This window comes from Oncorhynchus mykiss, chromosome 13 (assembly GCF_057628025.1).
Source record: "Oncorhynchus mykiss isolate SJ-2025 chromosome 13, ASM5762802v1, whole genome shotgun sequence".
Classification (NCBI taxonomy): Eukaryota; Metazoa; Chordata; class Actinopteri; order Salmoniformes; family Salmonidae; genus Oncorhynchus; species Oncorhynchus mykiss.
This window is the reverse complement of record NC_143034.1, coordinates 69,462,694-69,486,642: the sequence shown is the minus strand read 5'-3', so window position 1 is coordinate 69,486,642 and position 23,949 is coordinate 69,462,694. Positions and strand designations below refer to the sequence as shown.

The window sequence follows — 23,949 nt, the reverse complement described above, 5'->3', positions numbered from 1 at the left end:
CGCCCTTTCCTGCTGGGCTCTCAGGTAATTTGTGCCTGTGTGAATTATGATGTGGCTGGGGGAACCTAGTCCCTCGCACTCTCTCTCATCTCTCTACCTTTTCTCTCTCTCTTCTCTCTCCCTCTCTTTTCTCCCTCTCTCGCACTCTCTCTCTCCCTCTCTTTTCTCCCTCTCTCCCTCTCTCTCTTCTCTCTCAATCTCTTTCTCTCTATCTGTGTATGCATCTCTCTCTCCCTTTCTCACTCTCTCTCTCCCTTCATCTAGCTCTCTCTCTCTCCAGACAGATAGACAACATGACTTACTGATCTATAAAACTCCCATAGATGAGAAGATAAGACACTCTGACAGCAGTAATTAATACATGTCAACATTTACTGTTTGGATAGAAGCTGTTTGGATAGAGATGTCAACTGGTTTGCAAAACCGGCGAGGAACAATGTATTATTTGTTTAATCTAACATTTAATTATACAGGTGAGACAAATCATTGTTTACAATAGCGACCTGACAAGTGGCAAGTGCTGAAATGTACTGTCATATTGTCACATTTACAATGTACTGTCCTATTGTCACATTTACAATGTACTGTCATATTGTCACATTTACAATGTACTGTCATATTGTCACATTTACAATGTACTGTCATATTGTCACATTTACAATGTACTGTCATATTGTCACATTTGATACGATGAGAAGGTAAACATGTCTCAATTTACAGGCTTATTATATGTTGTTGAAATAGTGGCATATTGAAGTGCCCTCAGAAATCTTCAACGGACCTGTTCAGCATTCTTCAAGTTTCAATAACAGCATAATATAGTGACTTAGAAAATAGAAGTACATGTATCATGTTTAATAAGTACATCAGCAGCTCAGTGTGATGTCATAGATGTTTTAAACAGAAAGCCAGTCCTTTAGACATGTGCAGTAGAATAAAAGTCATTCTGTTGGAATCCCATTGGGTGAACTGGAGTGGATGACAGTCATGTCTTATTCCAGAAGAAATGTGAGACTGTCCCATGTACGTTATGGGGGCAAGGGGTGTTGGTGGTTAAAGTGGACTGTAACTTTCCATGGAGGATGTGATGAAAAGTGGACTGTCCCATTATGTACCTGTCCAGAAGGGGCTGAGGAAATGTGAAGTGTCCCATTATGTACCTGTCCAGAAGGGGGCTGAGGAAACATGAAGTGTCCCATTATGTACCTGTCCAGAAGGGGCTGAGGAAATGTGAAGTGTCCCATTATGTACCTGTCCAGAAGGGGCTGAGGAAATGTGAAGTGTCCCATTATGTACCTGTCCAGAAGGGGCTGAGGAAATGTGAAGTGTCCCATTATGTACCTGTCCAGAAGGGGGCTGAGGAAACATGAAGTGTCCCATTATGAGCCTGTCCGGAAGGGGCTGAGGAACACTGGACAACACTCCTCACATTAGTCTAAAGGTCTGTATTGTGATATTAATAAATGATATTGATGATAGCCAGATCCAAAATGGAACTTCCACTGTTGCTGCTGATCCAGGATCCAGTCCAGAGAACATCCAGTAGCCATCTTCTCTCCATCCCTGAAAACACAACAAGAGGAGCAGATGACTGAGTGTCCATACATCCCTGAAGATGTCCTAAAATAGACAGCGTATGCACACTTCATTCCAAACAGTGACCCATTCAAATACTCAGTTAAGTCTGACACAGATAAAGTATATTCCTGCACTTCCAAAGCTCTTTCAATGAAGACTCTTTCAATGAAGACTCTTTCAATGAAGACTCTCCATGCATTTTAGACCAGAAGTAGGTTTACTCTTGTTCTGGGAAACAGGCACTCAAAATACGTCTTCTTGCCTAAAAACCCCCCCTCAAATGATAGAAACAACAAACCCCCCACAAAATGGAATACATCTAAACCAGAACATTCTGGAATCAGAGGACAGGCTTTGTTAATAAATCAAGACATCAGAAATGTTGATGGCTCTAGCAGAGCAGATTAAGTTGCCTTCAGGCGCTTTCCATCCAGTGGGCCTTAACTCAACGTGACGTTGTGGATGAATCTGGATGGATCTGAATTATCCCAATTATTACATTACCAGTGTTGAGGAGATCAAGGTTAAAGCAATGGAGCAGTGGAGTTCTGCTTCCAGCAATGAGGATCACATTGAGCCAGCCTGCAGTGCATGCAGCTGGACCACAGTACTGAAGTACAGTCCTAGGTTCAAATAGTATGTTGTTTTCTTTCAAATTAGCTTTCCCTTCACAATGGAACCAATGGGATAGTCCCACATCTGGAAACCCTGCCCAACTGGCACTACGGGCAGGCCCAAGCCAACACTCATATCGTCAAATAGTATTGGTTTTGAACAAAAATAAATACTATTTGAACCCATGTCTGGAATATAGTACAGTACCAGGCTAGATTTGAGGACCACACATCAATCAACACTCCACCAACCCTCAGCAATTCTCCTTCTAGAACGGCACAGAGCTCAATCAGAGACAAGAGGCCCATCTGATTAAAGGAAACCAGTTGTATCTTGTGTTCAACAAAGTCCCGATCTACCAGGAACTATGATGGAATATTATCATGTTCTGTAAATGTCACACGTGTGCTCAGAGTTACATTACATGTGAGGAAATAATTCATTACAAAACAGCTGTGCTGTTTCATTAAGCTTTTTGATGTGAGAACAAGAGACTTCTAGCATTCTCACTGGTTTGCTGATTCGTAACCTCAGTGCTTCCAACGCTACTCTAGTTACTATGGGGTCTATCTGAAGCAGCCCGGGGGAGTCCCAGGGTGAGGTAGTGCAGGAAGGTGGCCTGTTTACAAATCAATGCCTTTTAATTAACCTGTGCTGCAATCCTGCCCAACAGCCACCCACACAATGACATCACTGAGATGTTGACTTCCTCTATGGGTTGTCATGGTGATGGTGCAGACTAGGCAGAGAGACTGTCTCATCATATAGAGCCTCAGGGAAGGAAGGACGTGTCAATAGACAGGGAGTGATCTGTCAACACGTCTCTCTTCTTTCTGCTCTGTCTGCCCTGAGCTTGATAATACCTGCAGGGAGTCACATTCCAACACTACCTGTCTGACCTGCCTGCCCTGATTCTCTCTCTCTCTCTCTCCCTTACCCTCATCCCTCTCTCACTCCTACCTGGCATACCTCCCCCTCTAACCCTCCATCCACTGTCCCTGACTTTCTCTCTCTCTCCCTCCCTTACCCTCATCCCTCTCTCACTCCTACCTGGCATACCTCTAACCCTCCATCCACTGTCCCTGACTCACTCCCCTCCTCCTCTACCTCTGTGCTGGCCTTCCTCCCTCCACATCTGTCTCCCTCTGTAGGTTTGGCCATCATGTATGTAATCTCTGTGCTTAGGCTGCATGGCAAATGGCTGAACAAAACACAAAACACAGTCCTTCCCCCTCTGAGGGGCCAAAATGTATCTCTCTGTTACAGTATCCAGAGGACTGATTACTGGAATGTGTGCTAGAATAATTATTCAGCAGCTATCGGTTATCTATCTTAAACTTATCCTCTGAGGATAACTTTTTATTCCATCAGTGGAGGCTGCTGAGTGGAGGACGGCTCATAATAATGACTGGAATGGAGCGAATGGAATGGCATCAAACCCATGGAAACCAAATGGTGATACCATTCCACCTATTCTGCTCCAGCCATTACCACGAGCCGGTCCTCCCCAATTAAGGTGCCACCAACCTCCTGTGTATGCCACCTATATGGATGTAGGATCTCTGTGGTACCTTGTATCTATCTGTACAGGGTGAACTCTACATGACTCTATGGGGGTTTATTGTCTATTTCCATTGGGCTCCTCCTACACATAGCCTTTAGATGCTGTGAAACCCTGTGGAGACGGGGCATGGGTGATCAGGTTACTGTAAACTTGGTATCGTTTTGGTTCGAAAAAGATACACCTTCAGATGTTAGACATGGAACGGAGGTCTGCTGTTCTCTCTCTTATCCTGAATCCAGTCAATTGGAGAACAGTTGCAGGATATTTTCTCATTTCCCAGGTTTCTTGCCTAGTAGTCATCTCTTCGTTCATTGTTCACATTTGTCTTGTATGTTATCCGTGGGATCTACATGTTTAGAATTATGCTTTGTTAATGTCAGTATTGCCTTATACAGTAATTAAGCTTTATGCCTTGTATGTGAATCCATTAATTTTACAAACTTGCTTTGATAATATCTCATGACCATTTCTCGATCTTCGTCAGCTAAACATATAATACTTGATAGCACATGGTTTTGTTATAGTCAGATTAACATTTTAATAGGCTAAATGCTTAGTCTTATTATGCAATTCCTCGACTTGATAACTGCAGGTTCACTGCTGAGACCAAAAAGAGAGGATGGGCGAGAGTGGCCGAGTTTGTCTCTGCCGTCGGGGGAATGGCAAGGGAGAGTGGCCGAGTCTGTCTCTGCCGTCGGGGGAATGGCAAGGGAGAGTGGCCGAGTCTGTCTCTGCCGTCGGGGGAATGGCAAGGGAGAGTGGCCGAGTCTGTCTCTGCCGTCGGGGGAATGGCAAGGGAGAGTGGCCGAGTCTGTCTCTGCCGTCGGGGGAATGGCAAGGGAGAGTGGCCGAGTCTGTCTCTGCCGTCGGGGGAATGGCAAGGGAGAGTGGCCGAGTCTGTCTCTGCCGTCGGGGGAATGGCAAGGGAGAGTGGCCGAGTCTGTCTCTGCCGTCGGGGGAATGGCAAGGGAGAGTGGCCGAGTCTGTCTCTGCCGTCGGGGGAATGGCAAGGGAGAGTGGCCGAGTCTGTCTCTGCCGTCGGGGGAATGGCAAGGGAAGTGGTCCGACATCAAGGTGGCTGCTAAGAAGAAGAGAGCTGAGAGAACATTCATGTGGACCAGCTGGAGGAGAAGGTGTCGTCCATCATAGAGATGGTGGTAGACAGGTAAGTTAGGTAGCTACGTTAGCTCGCTAACACGTAACGACGTTATAGACAACAACATAGCTAACGAGGTTAACGTTAGCTAAGTTAGCCAAGTTCTTCTTTGCAAATTGATGAGATAGCGCTAGCTATTTAACACTTCTAGAATATTGTAATATATTGTTAATTACTAGCTAGCTAGATAATGTCTGTTTAATTTGTTTTCTTGCTGTATTTAAATATATTTAAATATAATAGTAGCCAACTGTGTCTGTGGCGCAAGAACACGTTCATGTTTACAAAAGTATCCATTCGTCTCAAGACAAGGATTTAGCTGTCCTAAAGTTAACTACATTTCCTAGAAGAGATCCTAAAACACTATTTTCAAGAATCCCATTTCTCCTTATCTTTTTTCTTAGGAAGAAACTTAGGAAAAACCTTAAGAACATTTACAATACCTGTATTGCGGAATAGCAACTTTGCTTAACTTTCTTCATAAGTCTATAGTTAAGGAAAAAATGGCAGTTAAGAAGATATTTGTTCTTAAAGGTTTTGTGAATCCGGCCCCTGTACCTTGAAGCTGAGCCAGTATTGCAGCAGAATCAGACTGCTAAACCAGGCCTCAACCTGTCTGTGTGTCTGTGGTGCCTGGGCCTGAGGCTGGCCCGTATCTCTCCTTCTATGATTTAGACCATTGATGGCCAACACATCACAGTTGTGAGTACCTGTCTTTCTTGACGTTGTGCGTATTTGGCTGTACATTGGCTGTACATGTTGGTTGAAGCGCTGCCTACGACTCTCCTTATCAGCTCATCAGTACATCTGCCTGTCTACTGGTACTCTGCCATCCACATCCACATCAACACACAGACAAATGCAATGCTCCCCTTCACCTTCTCACATAGGGAGGGGGGAGAGAGAGGGAGAGAGAGAAGAGAGGGAGGAGAAAGAGAGAGTGGTGTAGAAAGAGAGAGAATGAAATAGAGAGAGGTGAGAGAGAGAGAGGGAGAGGACCAGTAGAGAGAAAGGGAGAGAGAGAGAGAGAGAGAGAGAGAGAGAGAGGGGAGAGAGAGACAGAGAAGGGAAGATTCAGACTATGACTCACTCTTATGAGAGAGAAAGTTCTTGTTGAGTCAGGGTCAGATCTGGGTGTCCCACCTCCAGCCTAATAGTGGTGCACTGAGCACGTCCATTCTCTGTGCTTGTCCCTCTACGTCCCACACACACCTCTCATTCAGGCTGCCACAGCGCTACACAGCCCAGATATCAACAGTTCCCTTTGAGCTGGGTGATGCATGGCTCTGAGGTGGCCCATCAGAGCATATCTCCATTCATTCAATACACTGAAAGGATCTGAGACTCCGGCCTGTGGGTTTGAAGTGATATCTCTGTTGTGCCTCGGCCTCTGCATTCTTTACCATACTGTCATGACTAGAGTGAGTTACACAGCGTTGAATGTGTGTGTGTGTGTGTGTGTGTGTGTGTGTGTGTGCACTCACGTGTGTGTGGAGGAAGCTCACAGTACTGTGTCGATGTGGATGGTGACACCCACCCAGAATACATATGCCACCCTGACAGATCACAACTCAAATGGCAGCTACAGTACTCATCCACTGGTCACTGTCCTGTTTGATCTAGAGTATGACTGTTAGTAGAAGACTGACTAGATAGAATTCCACTGTGAACACTGATCTACAGTATGACTTAGTAAAGGACTGACTAGATAGAATTCCACTGTGAAAACTGATCTACAGTATGACTTAGTAAAGGACTGACTAGATAGAATTCCACTGTGAACACTGATCTACAGTATGACTGTTAGTAAAGGACTGACTAGATAGAATTCCACTGTGAACACTGATCTACAGTATGACTTAGTAAAGGACTGACTAGATAGAATTCCACTGTGAAAACTGATCTACAGTATGACTTAGTAAAGGACTGACTAGATAGAATTCCACTGTGAACACTGATCTACAGTATGACTGTTAGTAAAGGACTGACTAGATAGAATTCCACTGTGAACACTGATCTACAGTATGACTTAGTAAAGGACTGACTAGATAGAATTCCACTGTGAACACTGATCTACAGTATGACTTAGTAAAGGACTGACTAGATATAATTCCACTGTGAAAACTGATCTACAGTATGACTTAGTAAAGGACTGACTAGATAGAATTCCACTGTGAACACTGATCTACAGTATGACTGTTAGTAGAGGACTGACTAGATAGAATTCCACTGTGAACACTGATCTACAGTATGACTTAGTAGAGGACTGACTAGATAGAATTCCACTGTGAACACTGATCTACAGTATGACTGTTAGTAGAGGACTGACTAGATAGAATTCCACTGTGAAAACTGATCTACAGTATGACTGTTAGTAGAGGACTGACTAGATAGAATTCCACTGTGAACACTGATCTACAGTATGACTTAGTAGAGGACTGACTAGATAGAATTCCACTGTGAAAACTGATCTACAGTATGACTTAGTAAAGGACTGACTAGATAGAATTCCACTGTGAAAACTGATCTACAGTATGACTTAGTAAAGGAATGACTAGATAGAATTCCACTGTGAACACTGATCTACAGTATGACTTAGTAGAGGACTGACTAGATAGAATTCCACTGTGAAAACTGATCTACAGTATGACTGTTAGTAGAGGACTGACTAGATAGAATTCCACTGTGAACACTGATCTACAGTATGACTGTTAGTAGAGGACTGACTAGATAGAATTCCACTGTGAACACTGATCTACAGTATGACTTAGTAAAGGACTGACTAGATAGAATTCCACTGTGAAAACTGATCTACAGTATGACTGTTAGTAGAGGACTGACTAGATAGAATTCCACTGTGAAAACTGGCAATATTTAAATGGATGTGAACTCAGTGTCATTCTTACCTGTTGAATGTCCATCTTCTCAATTCCATCGATGTAGCTTCTGCCTGATGTTAGTTGCTTGGTATCACCTGGAAAACAACAGATATAACAGTAAATTGGTGGTCCTGTAAAAGCTGTTATAGACTACACACAAGCACACAGTCAAGTTAGCAAGCACACAGTCATGTTAGCAGACACACAGTCATGTTAGCAGGCATAAAGTCATGTTAGCAGGCAGAAAGTCATGTTAGCAGGCAGAAAGTCATGTTAGCAGGCAGAAAGTCATGTTAGCAGGTTAGCATGTCTCTAGGCACACAGTCATGTTTGCAGGCACACAGTAATGTTAGCAGGTTAGCATGTCTCTAGGCACACAGTCATGTTGGTATGGAACACAGTCATGTTAGCAGGTTAGCATGTCTCTAGGCACACAGTCATGTTAGCAGGTTAGCATGTCTCTAGGCACACAGTCATGTTAGCAGGTACACAGTCATGTTAGCAGGTTAGCATGTCTCTAGGCACACAGTCATGTTAGCAGGTACACAGTCATGTTAGAAGGTTAGCATGTCTCTAGGCACACAGTCATGTTAGCAGGTACACAGTCATGTTAGCAAGTTAGCATGTCTCTAGGCACACAGTCATGTTAGCAGGTACACAGTCATGTTAGAAGGTTAGCATGTCTCTAGGCACACAGTCATGTTAGCAGGTTAGCATGTCTCTAGGCACACAGTCATGTTAGCAGGTACACAGTCATGTTAGCAGGTTAGCATGTCTCTAGGCACACAGTCATATTAGCAGGTTAGCATGTCTCTAGGCACACCATTAGTGAATCAGTGAGCGCACCCGTCTCTGAGGAATTTGCCATTGTATAGATTTTACATTGACGACCATTAAAATGCTCTAGTTTTGTTTGCATCTGTCTCTTTTACTATATCCATGTGTAAATGCTGTTGACGCCAGGGGAAGGAGAAGGGGGGTCAATAGTTCCTGTAGTTTCTCTGGAACATTCCTCTGATTTCCTCCAAGGTTTTATTCTGTGTGTTTTATGCTGTAATCCCTGTGTTAACATGCCTGGTCATGTGTCTCTGTTTAACCCCGTCCCTTTCTAACTGCCTGTCTGTATGCCCGACTGTCTGCCTGACTGACTGCCTGCCTGTCTAACTGATGCCCTGACTGCCTGCTTTCCCAGCCTGTCTGCCTGCCTGCATATCTGACTGCATGACTGTCTGCCTAACTAACTGGGGCAGTAGGTAGCCTAGTGGTTAGAGTGTTGGCCCAGTAACCGAAAGGTTGCTGGATTGAATCCCCGAGCTGACAAGGTAAAAATATGTCGCTCTGCCCCTGAACAAGGCAGTTAACCCACTGTTCCCCGGTAGGCTGTCATTGTAAATAAGAATTTGTTTTTAACTGACTTGCCTAGTTAAATCAAGGTAAAAACTGCCTGCCTGGCTCCCTGGCTGTGTTATTGCAGGGCTCTCTGTGCCCAGCCCCATCATGACTCTGCCTTGGCATGGCTCCTGTTCTAGATATCTATTTAGTGAACTACGACTCACACACTATTGATCTAACACATACTGGGGTGGTAGGGTAGCCTAGTGGTTAGAGCATTGGACTAGTAACCTAGAAGGTTTCAAGTTCAAACCCCTGAGCTGACAAGGTACAAATCTGTCGTTCTGCCCCTGAACAGGCAGTTAACCCACAGGCCACCATTGAAAATAAGAATTTGTTCTTATACTGCCTAGTTAAATAAAGATAAATAAATAAATACTGCCTTTATGACTTCACAAAGTTTTGTCAGGCCAAGGTCTCTTCAGGAGTGAAACATTGGGAACTAATAGGAACTAAAGGTTTGTGTTGGATCAAATTAGTGTGTAGGCCTTACTTCAGTGTTCCACTATGTTTTGCCCCAATCAATGAAAAGTTTGGCTACTTCGTTTTTTATCCCGTTTATATTCACAAGACCTTTAATAGGACCGGCCCTTTGGAAAACGTCCCCAGAATGTCACATTCTTCCATCTTTAAAAGTGTCCCACGTGACAAAGCTTCTGTTTCAGTGCATCACAAGGTTGGCATTTCATGGAGACTGAAACAAGATTTTCCATTCTACCATTTCACAACTATTCGATGTGCTCATATTATAAGGATATCGGGTTACTGCAAGCCTTGGAAATGAGACATACAGGTCTCTTTAAAAGACCAGTGGTTTCTGGACGAAAGCAGCTCTCTACCATTGATAAGTCAGGCCTGGCCACGCCCCGCCCCAAACAGAGGTTGTCTCCGTTTCAGAGTTTCGCCGGACCAGACCGGTTACCTCGGCAACAAATGCACTGTTTCCAAGTGACACAAAGCCTTGAGTTAAGAACCTCCTTTAAACTGTATAAGCTCTGAGAGTTGAGGGCTGGAAAACAGAAAATAACAGGACGACGGGGAGAGAAACTCAATTCTAGCCATATTGCTTCCCAGAGTTTCACGAGATGACATGGTTAAACCATTCAGTCTTTCGCTCCTTTTTAAAACACCTTTAAGATGTTTCGTGCTGGCATAGGGTACTGCTCTTAGGTGCATGCCAGTCTGCTTTTTCCACTCAGTAAATAGCTTTCTAAAATTGTATTTTTCTTACTTCTGTAGACAAATGAGTTGACATAAAGAATTGGCCTTTAAAGCTAGCACTGTTGGTAGATAGGCCAATGGGTGAGGTAATGGGGGGAGCAGGGGGTAAGGAGATGAGGGTGAGGGGATGGGGGGTGAGGCGACGTGTTCCCATATTGAATAATTTCATATGTCTGAAGGTAGAAACTCTGCCTTCTCGGCGTGCCCGGGGGGAGCAAAGCAAGTGCACTATAGGCCTACCGCTGGCCAATCACATGGCTCAGATTACCATGTCTACAGTAGGCTAACGTAGCAGGTGTAAAAGAAAACTACAGCAAAGTTGAAACTGTGAGATTTCTTAACTTTTAAAACCACGACTAGAGAGAGACTGTCAACAAATACAGCAGTGAGTGAGTGAGTTCATTTTTAAGTTTTTACTCAGCACTGTCAACACTTTGTATTTAATACTTTCAGAAATGTGCATTCTCTGTACTTCCACTAACACTACAACCAGCACTGCAGCTGTAATGAAGGAGTAGGAAAGTGTATCGGCATGCTTGTGTTGTTATTAGCAGCTTGGGAATATTTCACATTCTCTGGTCATTGGAGTAACAACATGAATTGATGGATGAGGCAGAAATAGTGCGGTACGACTCGAGTTTCGCCGAAGACGGTGTCCCCTTTTGGTCAGTGTCCGTGGAGGAAAGGGAGAGCGGAGAGATGTTGAGAGTTGGACCCTCAGTCTGCTGCTCTCTCCATCCGCTGAGACTGACCATCAGATGCAGGCACCATCAGCCCAGTAAAATAATAACAGATAATGAACGTATGCTCACTCAGCTGTGCCTGACAAGTAGTATTACAACGGATCTATTACCTGTGTGATCATATAGCCTACCTCAAATGTTGAAATACCAGTTTTTTTAAATGATCTGAGAAAAACCAGAATGCGTTGGCAGGTCAATTCAAGCAAAGCCAATACGTGGTGATAATGTATTGGGCCTGTAGCCGACTGCACAAACCTCATTACTACAGTACTGTTTTGAATAGGTTAGTGTTGCATAGGCTTTCCTCTTATAAAGTCATGTGAAAAATCTGAACGGTAGATCTCGACTTGCATTTTGACTCAGAAACTGACCTAGACTCAAAAAAGGTTGGTGACCACTGCCCGACATGGTGCACTACCCTATGTACCCTCTTGACAAAAGTAGTTGCCTATAAAGGGAATAGGGTGCCAGCATAGAGAATGATAGAGGCCTCTAGTGGCCAAAAAGCTGTATTAGCAGGGGTAGTGCCATTGAGGGCTTCCACCATTTTAATGTAGTCAACTGGGTAGGACTTCATTGGCTGATCTCTCCTGGTGACGCTGTTGGAGTCATGTCCAACCGGGTCATCAGGAGGGATCAGCCAATCGTGAAGAATAAAATGGAAAACTTAAAAATGTGCTCACAGACGCCATAATTGGGATGCTTTCTGTATCGTTCTCTATGGGTGCCATTTGGGATCCACACAGGAAGTTCAAGGGATTGGATCTCTACATTCCTCTCCCCAGAATTGGAACCAGAGGATGATTTCAATGGTTTGATATATTTCTGGTGGTCCATTAGTTCAAAATAAAGCTCTGATTCAAAGGGATGTGTAAACCACTGAACGAGTATCAGAGTCCTGCAGCCCGAACTCTTTTCCAGATGTGTGGTTGTCAGCTGATTTGCTGTGCTTTCACTTTCATGTAACTTTCCCAAATAAAGCTGCTTTGAAACCCCAAGAGCAACAACAGTAAAGAGCAACAGTTATACCCTCGTTCCAACCACACAACAACAAACGTAAACAACTTTACAAATACAAACCTCTCACCCTCGTTCCAACCACACAATAACAAACTGAAACACATTTACAAACATGAACCTCTCTACCGGTTTACAGCCAACACACACACACACACACATCAGTACATAAGACACAAACAGGGACAAAAGGGGAGAAACCCATAATCCACAAACACATGCACCTGAAAGCACGCGCACACAACTCGGGGACACTGGTTCAAATTGTGCCAGAGTCCCGTTAAACCAGTCATGTGAAACAACCCACTATTTTCAGCAAATCAGATTAAATCTCTTAGCTGAGGCGCACACACACTTACAGCTCTGGGTTCGGGTGCACGCACGCACGCACACACACACACAAATCATATTTTGCCCCACAAACTCTGGCTCCCTGTAGTCGTATGCTAACAACTCCAAATCAGTTGTTCCCATTACAAGCCTGCAAAGACCTAAGGGTAAAATAGGCATCCCAAACCTTTCTATTGAAGGTAATCTACATGTAGTTCTGATTATCAGTCTAAGAGGAATCGCTGACTAACTGATTGGGTTTGATACACAAGATGGAAACTACAGAGTGATATGATGCAGGGTTTATTAGATTCTGTACTGTAGCCAGATGTGCTCATTTCCTATCCTCAATTATATAATCATAACCAACCAACCAGCATCCAGTATTCCCCAACCACTGCCTGACTAATCTTGGTTCAGATTCAGTTGAAAATAAAACAATACCTAGGCCTGTATTCATACAACTTCTCAGTCCTGATCCCAGACCAGCACTACTCCGAGACACCTGATGTATATAGGCCCTGATTTCACATTCAAAGACAACGTTGAGGTACCATGGGGAATGTAGGAAACATGTTGATTAGCTACCACTCAGCAGACAGACAACGTTGAGGTACCATGAGGAACATGTTGATTAGCTACCACTCAGCAGACAGAAAACGTTGAGGTACCATGGAGAATGTGGGAAACATTTTGATTAGCTACCACTCAGCAGACAGACAACGTTGAGGTACCATGGGGAACATGTTGATTAGCTACCACTCAGCAGACAGACAACGTTGAGGTACCATGGGGAACATGTTGATTAGCTACCACTCAGCAGACAGACAACGTTGAGGTACCATGGGGAACATGTTGATTAGCTACCACTCAGCAGACAGACAACGTTGAGGTACCATGGGAAACATGTTGATTAGCTACCACTCAGCAGACAGACAACGTTGAGGTACCATGGAGAATGTGGGAAACATTTTGATTAGCTACCACTCAGCAGACAGACAACGTTGAGGTACCATGGGGAACATGTTGATTAGCTACCACTCAGCAGACAGACAACGTTGAGGTACCATGGGGAACATGTTGATTAGCTACCACTTAGCAGACAGACAACGTTGAGGTACCATGGGGAACATGTTGATTAGCTACCACTCAGCAGACAGACAACGTTGAGGTACCATGGGGAATGTGGGAAAGCTCCACGGGCAGAATAAGCAACATGTGGAAACATGTTTATAGTGTGTTTGGCAGGTATAGGAAATTAGCAAATGATGGATTCAAGTGCTGATCTAGTTCCCAAACACTGATATGGTGTAGCAGCTAGGATTAACAGAAAACATTGATTTATTCTTCCTCTAAACGTCCAACTACCCAGTCCAAACTAAACTTCATTGGCCGGTTTCCTCGACACAGATGAAGTGTAGTCCTGGACCATCAACCAGATTTCATTCTCCATTAAGCTTGTATTTTAGTTTAGGACTAGGCATAATGCATCCTGGAAACTGCCCCTTAAATATTTTGTCAGTCCAGGACCCAGCTTAATCCTTGTCTTTGAAATCAACCCCAAATGATTTAAGATAGATTCCCATTAAACTGCCGTTCTCCATCACCATACTGTAATCTCAAAGTCGTAGAACACTCAGCGGATTAACATTAGTGTCTGCTGACAGACTGTCACCATAGCCTGCATGTTAAATTCAGTTAAATAGAGTAGCAGGGTTTGGTTGAAGATTAGATTAACAGAAACAGTGAAGAAGCTCAGTGATAAATATCAAGGCATATTGGAGGCATATGTGTTACGGTGCGTGAATGAGGACCCAAAAGCGAATTAACGTAAACAGAGCTTCTTTAATAACAAAACAAACGTAGGCTCAGATGGACCGGCAGATTCCGACAGGACAGGACAAGGTTGCAGCAAACATGACGATAGTCTGGTTCAGGCATGAATAACACAAACAAGAATCCGACAAAGACAGAAACAAACACAGAGAGAGATATAGAGGACTAATCAGAGGGAAAAAGGGAACAGGTGGGAAAAGGGGTGACGAGGTAGTTAGGAGGAGACAAGGAACAGCTGGGGGAAAGAGGGGGAGAAAAGGTAACCTAATAACGACCAGCAGAGGGAGACAGGGTGAAGGGAAAGGACAGAAACAAGACACAACATGACAATACATGACAGTACCCCCCCACTCACCGAGCGCCTCCTGGCGCACTCGAGGAGGAAACCTGGCGGCAACGGAGGAAATCATCGATCAGCGCACGGTCCAGCACGTCCCGAGAGGGAACCCAACTCCTCTCCTCAGGACCGTACCCCTCCCAATCTACTAGGTACTGATGACCACGGCCCCGAGGACGCATGTCCAAAATCCTACGGACCCTGTAGATGGGTGCGCCCTCGACAAGGATGGGGGGGGGGGAAGACGAGCGGGGGCGCGAAGAACGGGCTTGACACAGGAGACATGGAAGACCGGGTGGACGCGACGAAGATATCGCGGAAGAAGAAGTCGAACTGCGACAGGATTAATGATCTGAGAAATACGGAACGGACCAATGAACCGCGGGGTCAACTTGCGAGAAGCGGTCTTAAGGGGAAGGTTCTGAGTGGAGAGCCAAACTCTCTGACCGCGACAATATCTAGGACTCTTAGTTCTACGCTTATTAGCAGCCCTCACAGTCTGCACCCTATAACGGCAAAGTGCAGACCTGACCCTCTTCCAGGTGCGCTCGCAACGTTGGACAAAAGCCTGAGCGGAGGGGACGCTGGACTCGGCGAACTGAGATGAGAACAGCGGAGGCTGGTACCCGAGGCTACTCTGAAAAGGAGATAGCCCGGTCGCAGACGAAGGAAGCGAGTTGTGGGCGTATTCTGCCCAGGGGAGCTGTTCTGACCAAGACGCAGGGTTGCGAAAAGAAAGACTGCGTAAGATGCGACCAATAGTCTGATTGGCCCGTTCTGCTTGACCGTTAGACTGGGGGTGAAAGCCGGAAGAGAGACTGACGGAAGCCCCAATCAAACGGCAAAACTCCCTCCAAAATTGAGACGTGAATTGCGGACCTCTGTCCGAAACGACGTCTGACGGAAGGCCATGAATTCTGAAAACATTCTCGATGATGATTTGTGCCGTCTCTTTAGCAGAAGGAAGCTTAGCAAGGGGAATAAAATGAGCCGCCTTAGAGAACCTGTCGACAACCGTAAGAATAACAGTCTTCCCCGCTGACGAAGGCAGTCCGGTGACAAAATCTAAGGCGATGTGAGACCACGGTCGAGAGGGAATGGGAAGCGGCCTGAGACGGCCGGCAGGAGGGGAGTTACCGGACTTAGTCTGCGCGCAGACCGAACAAGCAGCCACGAAGCGACGCGTGTCATGCTCCCGGGTGGGCCACCAAAAACGCTGGCGAATGGAAGCAAGCGTACCCCGAACGCCAGGGTGGCCGGCTAACTTGGCAGAGTGAGCCCACTGAAGAACGGCCAGACGAGTAGGAACGGGAACGAAAAGAAGGTTCCTGGGACAAGCGCGCGGCGACAGAGTTTGAGTGAGTGCTTGCTTTACCTGCCTCTCAATTCCCCAGACAGTCAACCCGACAACACGCCCCTCAGGGAGAAACCCTCGGGGTCAGTGGAGGCTACTGAAGAACTGAAGAGACGAGATAAAGCATCAGGCTTGGTGTTCTTAGAGCCCGGACGATAAGAAATCACGAACTCGAAACGAGCGAAAAACAGCGCCCAGCGCGCCTGACGCGCATTAAGTCGTTTGGCAGAACGGATGTACTCAAGGTTCCTATGGTCAGTCCAAACGACAAAAGGAACGGTCGCCCCCTCCAACCACTGTCGCCATTCGCCTAGGGCTAAGCGGATGGCGAGCAGTTCGCGGTTTCCCACATCATAGTTACGTTCCGACGGCGACAGGCGATGAGAAAAATATGCGCAAGGGTGGACCTTGTCGTCAGAGAGGGAGCGCTGAGAAAGAATGGCTCCCACGCCCACCTCTGACGCGTCAACCTCGACAACGAACTGTCTAGTGACGTCAGGTGTAACAAGGATAGGTGCGGATGTAAAACGATTCTTGAGGAGATCAAAAGCTCCCTGGGCGGAAACGGACCACTTAAAGCACGTCTTGACAGAAGTAAGGGCTGTGAGAGGGGCTGCCACCTGACCGAAATTACGGATGAAACGACGATAGAAGTTCGCGAAGCCGAGAAAGCGCTGCAGCTCGACGCGTGACCTAGGGACGGGCCAATCAATGACAGCTTGGACCTTAGCGGGATCCATCTTAATGCCTTCAGCGGAAATAACAGAACCGAGAAATGTGACGGAGGAGGCATGAAAAGAGCACTTCTCAGCCTTCACAAAAAGACAATTCTCTAAAAGGCGCTGGAGGACACGTCGAACGTGCTGAACATGAATCTGGAGTGACGGTGAAAAAATCAGGATATCGTCAAGGTAAACGAAAACAAAGATGTTCAGCATGTCTCTCAGGACATCATTGACTAATGCCTGAAAGACAGCTGGAGCGTTAGCGAGGCCGAAAGGAAGAACCCGGTATTCAAAGTGCCCTAACGGAGTGTTAAACGCCGTCTTCCACTCGTCCCCCTCCCTGATGCGCACGAGATGGTAAGCGTTACGAAGGTCCAACTTAGTGAAAAACCTGGCTCCCTGCAGGATCTCGAAGGCTGAAGACATAAGAGGAAGCGGATAACGATTCTTCACTGTTATGTCATTCAGCCCTCGATAATCTATGCAGGGGCGCAGGGACCCGTCCTTCTTCTTAACAAAAAAAAACCCTGCTCCGGCGGGAGAGGAGGAGGGGACTATGGTACCGGCGGCAAGAGCTACAGACAAATAATCTTCGAGAGCCTTACGTTCGGGAGCCGACAGAGTATAGTCTACCCCGGGGGGGAGTGGTTCCCGGAAGGAGATCAATACTACAATCATACGACCGGTGTGGAGGAAGAGAGGTGGCCCTGGACCGACTGAACACCGTGCGCAGATCGTGATATTCCTCCGGCACCCCTGTCAAATCACCAGGCTCCTCCTGTGAAGAAGAGACAGAGGAAACAGGAGGGATAGCAGACATTAAACATTTCACATGACAAGAGACGTTCCAGGAGAGGATAGAATTACTAGACCAATTAATGGAAGGATTATGACAAACTAGCCAGGGATGGCCCAAAACAACAGGTGTAAAAGGTGAACGAAAAATTAAAAAAGAAATGGTTTCGCTATGATTACCAGAAACAGTGAGGGTTAAAGGTAGCGTCTCACGCTGAATCCTGGGGAGAGGACTACCATCCAGGGCGAACAAGGCCGTGGACTCCCTTAACTGTCTGAGAGGAATGTCATGTTCCCGAGCCCAGGTCTCGTCCATAAAACAGCCCTCCGCCCCAGAGTCTATTAAGGCACTGCAGGAAGCTGACGAACCGGTCCAGCGTAGATGGACCGACAAGGTAGTGCAGGATCTTGAAGGAGAGACAGGAGTAGTAGCGCTCACCAGTAGCCCTCCGCTTACTGATGAGCTCTGGCTTTTACTGGACATGAAGTGACAAAATGACCAGCAGAACCGCAATAGAGACAGAGGCGGTTGGTGATTCTCCGTTCCCTCTCCTTAGTCGAGATGCGGATACCTCCCAGCTGCATAGGCTCAGCACCCGAGCCAGCAGAGGAAGATGGTAGTGATGCGGAGAGGGGGGCAACGGAGAACGCGAGCTCCTTTCCACGAGCTCGGTGACGAAGATCAACCCGTCGCTCAATGCGAATAGCGAGTTCAATCAAGGAATCCACGCTGGAAGGAACCTCCCGGGAGAGAATCTCATCCTTTACCTCTGCGCGGAGACCCTCCAGAAAACGAGCGAGCAAAGCCGGCTCGTTCCAGCCACTGGAGGCAGCAAGAGTGCGAAACTCAATAGAGTAGTCTGTTATGGATCGATTACCTTGACATAGGGAAGACAGGACCCTGGAAGCCTCCTCCCCAAAAACAGATCGATCAAAAACCCGTATCATCTCCTCCTTAAAGTCCTGATACTGGTTAGTACACTCAGCCCTTGCCTCCCAGATTGCCGTGCCCCACTCACGAGCCCGTCCAGTAAGGAGAGATATGACGTAGGCGACACGAGCAGTGCTCCTGGAGTAAGTGTTGGGCTGGAGAGAAAACACAATATCACACTGGGTGAGGAACGAGCGGCATTCAGTGGGCTCCCCAGAGTAACACGGCGGGTTATTGATTCTGGGCTCCGGAGATTCGAAAGCCCTGGAAGTGGCCGGTGGATCGAGGCGGAGATGGTGAACCTGTTCTGTGAGGTTGGAGACTTGGGTGGCCAGGGTCTCAACGGCATGTCGAGCAGCAGACAATTCCTGCTCGTGTCTGCCTAGCATCGCTCCCTGGATCTCGACGGCTGAGTGGAGAGGATCCGAAGTCGCTGGGTCCATTCTTGGTCGGATTCTTCTGTTACGGTGCGTGAATGAGGACCCAAAAGCGAATTAACGTAAACAGAGCTTCTTTAATAACAAAACAAACGTAGGCTCAGATGGACCGGCAGATTCCGACAGGACAGGACAAGGTTGCAGCAAACATGACGATAGTCTGGTTCAGGCATGAATAACACAAACAAGAATCCGACAAAGACAGAAACAAACACAGAGAGAGATATAGAGGACTAATCAGAGGGAAAAAGGGAACAGGTGGGAAAAGGGGTGACGAGGTAGTTAGGAGGAGACAAGGAACAGCTGGGGGAAAGAGGGGGAGAAAAGGTAACCTAATAACGACCAGCAGAGGGAGACAGGGTGAAGGGAAAGGACAGAAACAAGACACAACATGACAATACATGACAATATGGAACCCTTCTCTCCAATTCAGCGTTTCCAGTAGGGACGAAACAACAGACGGACCAGGCTGCCTGGCAATGGAGGTATATGGGTCGTGTCCCAAACGGCACAGTATTCCCGATATAGTGGACTACCAGGGTCCCCAGGGCTCTGGTTAAAAGCAGTGCACTATGAAGGTAATAAGGTGGTGTTTGGGACGGAGCCGTGGACTGGGCTGTTTCAATCAAACACAGATGTTTGGAGAAGATACAAGTCTCCTTTGCCTGCAGCCTCAACATGAGACTCCATGCTGCTAATCAGGAGGCTAGGCACCGTCATAAAGGTCCTCCAACTAAATCAGCAAGGTCCCCTTGGCCCCACTACCACCCATCATAGATAGGCCTAGATAACATCAGGCCAAACTATCTGATGGAGCGTTTACAGGTTTACTATTCATTATCTACAGTAGTAATTGAAACTAGAGGCATGTGCAGGCGTAGTGTACATATGGATATGAACTATAATGCCTCTCATTCAGAGATGAAATGTACTAGACAGACAATGGTCATTGTGAAAACAGCATTCAATTACACTTACATTTTAGCACACGCTCTTATCCAGAGCATTTTACAGGCACAATTAGGGCTAAGTGCCTTGCTCAAGGGCACACCGGCAGATTGTTCACCTTGTCGGCTCGGGATTCTTACCAGCGAATTTTCGGTTACAGGCCCAACTGGCTCTTAACCGCTAGGTTACCTGCCGCCCACCTATATCCGCTAATATCCTCTATCCTCAATGACCTCACACAAGCACGGCTTTCCAGGCAAGAAAGAGACCTGTTTGACATCTTCCTTTTTTTGTGTGTGGAAACGTAACCAAAACAGAACCGCAGTCCTTTAAGCAGCCACTGTGGGATAACTGTGTCTGCTTCTGAGTGTGGTACAGTGTCAACATGTGAAGGTCAGAGCAGGGGCGTGTAGAGGTGCAGGTGGCCCCGAGGGGCTGTCTGCCTCTGTTCTCCTGGGAGGGAGTGTGGAGGGTTCTGTCAGCCCCTCTGGAGAGTTCACAGACTGGGTCTCCCTCACTCAACAGGGACCTGACTTTTCATCTGAGATCTTCATGTGTGTGTGTGTGTGTGTGTGTGTGTGTGTGTGTGTGTGTGTGTGTGTGTGTGTGTGTGTGTGTGTGTGTGTGGTGGGGGGGTCCGGATCCCAGTTTGGGTTGCAGAGAGCGCTCAGATAAGAGCTGAGCCAATGACATGCCTGGATAAAGAGGAGGAAGAGGAGGAGTATAGGATAGGCTGGGGAAGGGAAGGGAACCAGACCTCAGAGAACAGTTGAACCCCTGACAGGGACGGGACATCAGACGTCCTCAGTCATCCCCCAGATCCCCTAGCTGCCAGACCTAGTCAGGACAGTGAGTCAGAGAGCCAGAGTCAAGGCCTGCCTGGTGCCTCAACTCCCTGCTCTACCACCTCTAACACACAGTGACATCTCACCATACACTACAGATCTCATGTAATCACTAGGGCTGTCAAACAATAGGAACATTTCAGAAAGTTTTTTAAACAAAAAGCGTTACAGTAATATTGACGTCTTGATTTTGTACAAAGTAACAGTTAGCAAAATCAGGTACATAGATAAAGCACACTTTCTTTAACCTCAATGTCAACTTGTTTGGACATTGTATTGTTGTTTGTAGACGTATAGATGATGTATGTGGGATGTTTCCAGTGTATTATGAACGCTTTCAGACAATGCATTTAATCACAATAAAAACGATATATAGTGCACTAAAATGACAAGTCAACTGGAGTTAATTGAATAACTGACAGCCCCAGTAATAACTTATGGGTTAGTCCATGTGATGATAATATATGATTTAAACTTCAATTTTTTCAAACAAGATAAATAGATGATATTTTTGATAAAACAGAGGCAGGCTCTGTCATCAGTGGACATTCCTCAGCAGCACAGCAGTGAAGAAATGATCGATCTTCATCCGGAGGGCATTTCCTAGACAAAGGGCTGGTACATAGCTTACTGGCTCCTGTTTCACACCACATCTACTGTAAATAAATATCCGAAATAGAGGATTATCTTGTTTTTGGAGATAGTTTTTACAAGCCCTTCATCTTCACCTGAATCCTCCCACACTAGGGCCAAGACCTGCAATTATCAATGGCAAAACTCTGACCCATAAGTCAATGAGGTGTGGAAAGAGACAGACAGGACGATAATAGCGTTGAGGCCTTTAATAAAACAGACCAATTACACCATGCTGGCCTACTTTCACTTTGTAGCTGGATAATGTGGAAAGAAAACATTCTTGTTGTGCGTAAAGTTTTACAAGGTGAGAAGCTTTGTGAATACTCCAGGGAGAAGGAATTCACCATATCTCCTTGACTTTCTCGGATCATTCAAGAATAATCTTGACGACCCGATTGTACCCAACGTCACCAACGACGTCCTCTAGTCTCCTTGTGTCTCAGAAAGGTCACGGCAGTGAGACTGACGGAGACCTTCAGGTCAAAACATTGTTCTCTGAGAAACTGTGGCAGCATTCGACAGTACATGTTTATCCATCTTCCTTTCAGGACTTTATTAATGCAGCTCAGTCCTTCAGCTGTTCTAGTCTGTTAATGTATGATGCCGTGTTTCGTGTTCTGTGTGGACCCCAGGCAGAGTAGCTCCTGCAGTAGCAACAGCCAATGGGGATCCTAATAAAATAACCAAATAAGAAACCTTCTAGTCTTCACTGTTACTGGATAGACTAGTTGTGAACTAATGGTGGTGCACCTCCAACCTCCCAGGCCTCAGAGTTGGTCACAGGACCTGTTGTCATAGAACAGGTTAGGTAGTATGGTTTGTGTAGTGATATCTGAGTGTTAGAGCAGGAGGTAGACAGCGTTGTCTCTCAGGGTGGGCCCGGGTGCGCTATACCCTACAGAGAACACATGTTTCCCATTGTGGTTTAAAGGGAAGGAGGATTACAACCAGGAGCAAGAGCAAGGCGGAGCATCATCCACCCCATGGTGTGGTCAGAGTGCTCTCAAATCAGGTCCATACACAATAATGCTGATACAGCCAATGTGGAGGGTAAGGGACATGTATCACTAATATGTCAAATAAAGTGACATGTAACTTCAATGGCTGCATGTTGCTGTGATCAGTGTTCTCATTCAGGTCTAAGGAATAGTGCTGATACAAGATAGAGGGTTAGTGACATATACTGTGGCTAATATGTCAACTTGGGTGACAAATTGGTTAAATGTCACAATTTCGATGTATTATAATGAGACCATGTAACAAAGGGACTGGTGTTTAGGGAACAGTGGCTGGTCAGATGCATCCGAGGGGGGTGTAGAGGGGCATGTGAAGCCCAGTCTGGAAGCACCAATCAGGTCAACGGAGGCAGGCGTGTCCCCTTGCTGACAGCCCAGGACTGCCAAGCTCTGGGGTTGCAGACACTCACACAAACACTGGCTGGGTAAGGGATATGAAAAGGTGTTGAAACGGAGCGGATTTGGGTTTTCAGAGGCCTTTCTGACATCTGGGAACAAGAATCACCTTCAAAACTCTCATCTAATAAAAGACAGAAACAAATAAAGATTGATTTACACATAAATAATATTTTGCCTTTTTAATTAGGAAAGATGTTAAAGTTTGTGAATTGGGGTTAAAAGTTTACTGTTTTTGATAAGAAGAAAGAGTGTGTGAGAGAGAGAGAGAGAGAGAGAGAGAGAGAGAGAGAGAGAGAGAGAGAGAGAGAGAGAGAGAGGTAGAGAGAGAGAGACCTGGGCGCTGACAGTAAATCTCTGTAAGACAAATAAAATGGTGTTCCAAAAAAGGTCCAGTCGCAAGGACCACGATACAAATTGAATCGAGACACCGTTGCCCTAGAGCACAGAAAATACAATACATACCTCGGCCTAAACATCAGCTCTAAGGTTAACCTCCACGAAGCTGTGAACGAGTTGCGAGACAAGGTCAGAAGGGCCTTCTATGCCATCAAAAGGAACATAAAATACGATATACCAATTAGGATCTGGCCAAAAATACTTGAATCAGTTAAATAACCCAGCAGAATTAGGCCGATACCCACTAATGATCAAAATCCAGAAAAGAGCCGTTACATAGTACAACCACCTAAAAGGAAGCGATTCCCAAACCTTCCATAACAAAGCCATCACCTACAGAGAGACGAACCTGGAGAAGAGTCCCCTAAGCAAGCTAGTCCTGGGACCAAACAAAAACACAAACAGACCCCACAAAGCAACACAATTAGACCCAACCAAATCATGAGAAAACAAAAAGATAATTACTTGACACATTGGAAAGAATCAACAAAAAAACTGAGCAAACTAGAATGATATTTGGCTCTGAACAGAGAGTACACAGTGGCAGAATACCTGACCACTGTGACTGACCCAAACTTAAGGAAAGCTTTGACTATGTACAGACTAAGTGAGCATAGCCTTGCTATTGAGAAAGGCCGCCGTAGGCAGAAATGGCTCTCAAGAGAAGACAGGCTATGTGCACACTGCCCACAAAATTTAGTGGAAACTGAGATGCACTTCCTAACCTCCTACCAAATGTATGGCCATATTATAAACACATATTTTCCCTCAGATTACACAGATCCACAAAGAATTTGAA

General features: G+C 45.9%; 1 long non-coding RNA gene across 3 annotated transcripts in view; it reads right to left on the bottom strand.

Moving 5' to 3' along the window:
- Window positions 1–354: 354 nt before the first annotated feature.
- LOC110538832 (uncharacterized) overlaps window positions 355–23,949 on the bottom strand; it is a 145,306-nt gene continuing 121,711 nt past the window's right edge. For 2 of the 3 annotated variants that reach the window (XR_016486066.1, XR_016486068.1), the window contains exons 3-4: window positions 7,820–7,887; window positions 1,222–1,563 (exon numbers count right to left, since the gene is read on the bottom strand). This is a non-coding gene — a long non-coding RNA (uncharacterized LOC110538832). Of the gene's footprint in view, window positions 1,161–1,221; window positions 1,564–7,819; window positions 7,888–23,949 lie in introns of those variants that run through there. The other variant, XR_016486067.1, reaches the window with a different exon arrangement.